This window comes from Aegilops tauschii, chromosome 4 (assembly GCF_002575655.3).
Source record: "Aegilops tauschii subsp. strangulata cultivar AL8/78 chromosome 4, Aet v6.0, whole genome shotgun sequence".
Classification (NCBI taxonomy): Eukaryota; Viridiplantae; Streptophyta; class Magnoliopsida; order Poales; family Poaceae; genus Aegilops; species Aegilops tauschii.
The window spans coordinates 208,975,898-208,979,747 of record NC_053038.3 but is presented as its reverse complement, the minus strand read 5'-3'; the positions used below and the strand labels follow the sequence as shown (position 1 = coordinate 208,979,747).

The window sequence follows — 3,850 nt, the reverse complement described above, 5'->3', positions numbered from 1 at the left end:
AGCGGGTTTTGTCACAATTATCATCATAGAAGTGTCATAAGTATGACAGAAAAAAATTCGTTCGGCCCAAAATGTCACGGATGTGTCTTTTTTCTGTAGTGTTGTGAGGGGTCCAACAATCTCAGGTCCCGAAATGTCGAAAGGCGAAGTGAGAGGGATTGTTTTGAGGATGGTGGCTGGCATATGGGACTTCTATGAGTGCCACTACATTTGTGCACGATGTCCTTGGCGTCGAAGCATGAGGCCAGTAGAAATCATCACTACTGCAGGATGGTCCTAACGCGACATATGTATAGGAGACAAATCGACCAAACTATGTGTGATGCATGAATCGCAAACAATATGGTAATAAGATCGTCAGTCCATCACCAATAGAAATGAACTGTGTGCGATGGCGGATATATCAAATACGATTCAGATTAGCATTGTGTGTACGACTACATCAACCGCATTGGCACTAGATCAGTTGGATCATGATCGGGTCGTGAAGAGTACGACTACATCAACCGCGTTATATACGCTTCCGCTTAGCAATCTACAAGGGTATGTAGATGCTCTCCCCCTCTCGTAGCTATGCATCTCCATGGATAGATCTTGCGTGTGCGTAGAATTTATTTGTTTTCCATGCAACGTTCCACAACAGTGGCATCACGAGCTAGGTCTATGCGTAGATGATATGCACAAGTAGAACACAAAAGAGTTCTGGGCGGTGATGTTCATACTGCTTACCACCAACATCTTATTTTGATTCGGTGGCATTGTGGGATGAAGCGGCCCGGACCAACCTTACATGCACTACTGAATCAACGATTTTACCTAGGGCGGAATACCCTAGGTGAAAGCCCAAAAACTCTAGGTAAAGGCTTTACCTAGAGCTTCCCCTAGGTAAAGGGCCCTAGGTGAAGTCTAGACGGGAAAGAGGGCTTTCCCTAGCGTTTTTCATCAGCCCTAGGGAAAGTAAACTTTACCTAGGGGCACATGCCCTAGGGAAAGTATACATCTGGTCACCTTTGCCAGCGTGGAAAGCATATATACCAAGGGCCATATTGTGCCCTAGGGAAAGCTTGTGGGACCCAAGTTTAAATACATATATCAGTCATAATTTAAAATATATAAATTTGGATTCATATCAACCATTTATTAATACTAGAAATAGGCTGCAACAAACAATCACAACCAAAGCAACAATACACCAAATTTGGATATATATATATCGGCTATAATTCAAATAATTCATGGATGACTGAATATTCATTATCATACAACATATTCATACCACCCGTCGATCCAAAAAAGCTAGATTAAGTTGCAAAATGGTCTAAGCACTGCAATTTGAATCTAGAATTTGCTATAGACAAGACCACATATCAGCTACTGTTGCTAGATCAAAACACTTCCAATCAACCTGTTAATTAACTACACATGCATCACATCGCCTTGAGAAGTACATGCTCCAAATATCCCTTGAGAACTTGCATCAGGTTGCCCATCCAAGTCTTGAGAGGAACATCAGAGCTCACAACATGATGCTGAAAATAATGGTCACAAATTCAGCACTTCTCTAAAATATCAAAAATACTGCAGCATGCATAAGAACACAAATCTGCATCATATTAATAGTATCACAACAGTCATGGACATACAAAACTCATGCTGGCAATAACATGCAAGATTGCAAGTAACTGAAAATTAAAACAAAGTATTGGTCTGTATACACAAAAGACAGAAAAATAAATAAAGCACCATCATGGCCATACAACAATTTTGCAGTACTAGACATTTGAGAGTTGACACATAGACCATACCTCTAAAACATCTGTTTGCTGATTCCTTCAACCAAATCTTTGATCACCATCTCGAGGTTTCCAGTCTTGACAGAAATAGATTATAATTGCATGCATGGCCATTAAGAAATGTGTTGCATATACACCACTCAGATTATGCTTAATCTATTCTACAGGAAAAACAAAGCAAAGGAAATGATAGCTCTATGGATTAGTGTTCCCCTAGTTCTGTAAAGCTTCAGCTGAATTTTAGCTGCAGAAAAAAATACACGATTAAGCATGCATGTTCAGCGCAGTTCTAGTCATGCTTAAAAATGCATATTCAGTCATGATTAAAGATACACATTCATATTTCAAATAGCAGAAAAGAAACTATGCAATCAAAATATACTAAATCTATTTATATGGTTGTCATAGCTCACAATTACAATAATAGAGATAAAATAATTTGCTCATATTTCATTGGATGTTGACTTTATGCATGGATACGAATTTAAGCAGAGCATCACTCTAGAATCTATAACAGAAGAAAAATGGTCTTACATCCATACAAGATCTCTCCCCCTATGAGATGCATGCACATATAGTGGTGAATCTGCATCCCAAGTTGATGTTGCTTCTCCAAGCTAGAAAACACCAATGTAGTCTTTAAACATTCCTTGGTACCTTTAAATCACAAAAACATTCAGTCAGGAAATATGTTTTAAGTTAACAAAATGCTAGTGCAGGAGAGTACTAGCATGGCCAACCTGCATGTATGTGAAAGTTCTATTTTTAAGTTCTGGTTCTGGACATCATGTTCAAGTTGAAACACGTAAACTGAAAGACCTGTGCTACTAAAAAGATTTACCTAGTAGACCTGCAGGAGCGGATGTTGCAAAGGGCAAACTGATATTCTGCAACAACGGCAAGCTAGCCGAAAGAAGCAGTATAATTTCTTAACAAGCAAATCACAAAGATGAGCATCGCTTGTGAGATCTGAACACCGAACACATTAGAGCATATACAACTACCTAAACAAGAGAGCAAAAGACAGGGAGAGAACCTTCGGAGTGAAGTCAAGGTGGTGGACGCGATCTTGATCTAGCAGGTAAGTGGATGCCCTTGTCATCGCCGTAGTACCCGCGGTGTAGGAGAGGATGTGGCCGTCGGGGAGTAGCTCGTCAGCGACAGTCGTGTGGGGGTGGTGCTCGTCGGGGACAACTGCATCAAGGAGCAGCTCGAGGTGGCATGGAGGCGGCGACAGTGGCGGCAGTCAGATCCGCGTGAGGACATCGTGCCCACCGCCGGATGGTCCGATTGGGTCACCGATGTGGTAGAGAAGGGGAAGAAGAGGCGACGCGGCGGAGCAGGGCTGGTAGGGCGCGGTGGAGCAGGGCCGGTAGGGGCACGGCGGGGTGGTGGCGCGCGGCGGGCCATGGTGATGTGGGAGAGGAAGATTGGGGAGAGAGAGGGGGATTTTCTCTGGCGGCGGCGAAGGATTGAGGAAAGGGGGAACAAGACCTAATTTAGCCAGAATTTTTGGCACTACCCTCCCTTTCTCCCGTCGCTATGTCACTACATAATGGGCCCTCATGGATGGGGGAAAATAAAAGGTGCGCGCCATCGACGCGGGAGGCCATATCTTCCTGTTTTTCGGGGTGGATGGTATGCACGTGGCACCTGTACTTAGGAAATTTTATTTTTCAGTTCTTTTTGCCACAAAATTGTCTTTCCCTAGAGGGGTACTATTCATTACTTTTCTTTCCCTTGAGGAGATTAATAAGCTCTAGGTGAAGGCCTTAGCCCTAGGTAAAATGGGGATTTCTAGTAGTGATGTCCACGCACATGAGACCGGTTCCACCGACTGACATGCAACTTGTTTTGCATAAAGGTGGTTGGCGGGTGTCTGTTTCTCCTACTTTAGTTAAATCGAATTTGACTACGGCCGGTCCTTGAAGAAGGTTAAAACAGCAAACTTGATAATCGCCGTTTTGGTTTTGCGTAGGTAAGAACGGTTCTTTCTAGAAGCCCGTAGCAGCCACGTAAAACTTGCAACAAAGTACAGGACGTCTGACTTGTTTTTG

At 42.9% G+C, this 3,850-nt stretch overlaps 1 long non-coding RNA gene across 2 annotated transcripts; it reads right to left on the bottom strand.

The window, feature by feature from the left end:
- Positions 1–1,188: 1,188 nt before the first annotated feature.
- LOC109761414 (uncharacterized) lies at positions 1,189–3,259 on the bottom strand. 2 transcript variants are annotated; one of them, XR_012181812.1, is made up of 5 exons: positions 2,830–3,259; positions 2,635–2,762; positions 2,328–2,450; positions 1,806–2,037; positions 1,189–1,529 (listed from the first exon to the last, which is right to left on the bottom strand). It is a non-coding gene; the product is annotated as an uncharacterized lncRNA (long non-coding RNA). The 2 variants fall into 2 exon arrangements; XR_012181813.1 differs by having other exon boundaries at positions 1,806–1,954.
- Positions 3,260–3,850: the final 591 nt, after the last annotated feature.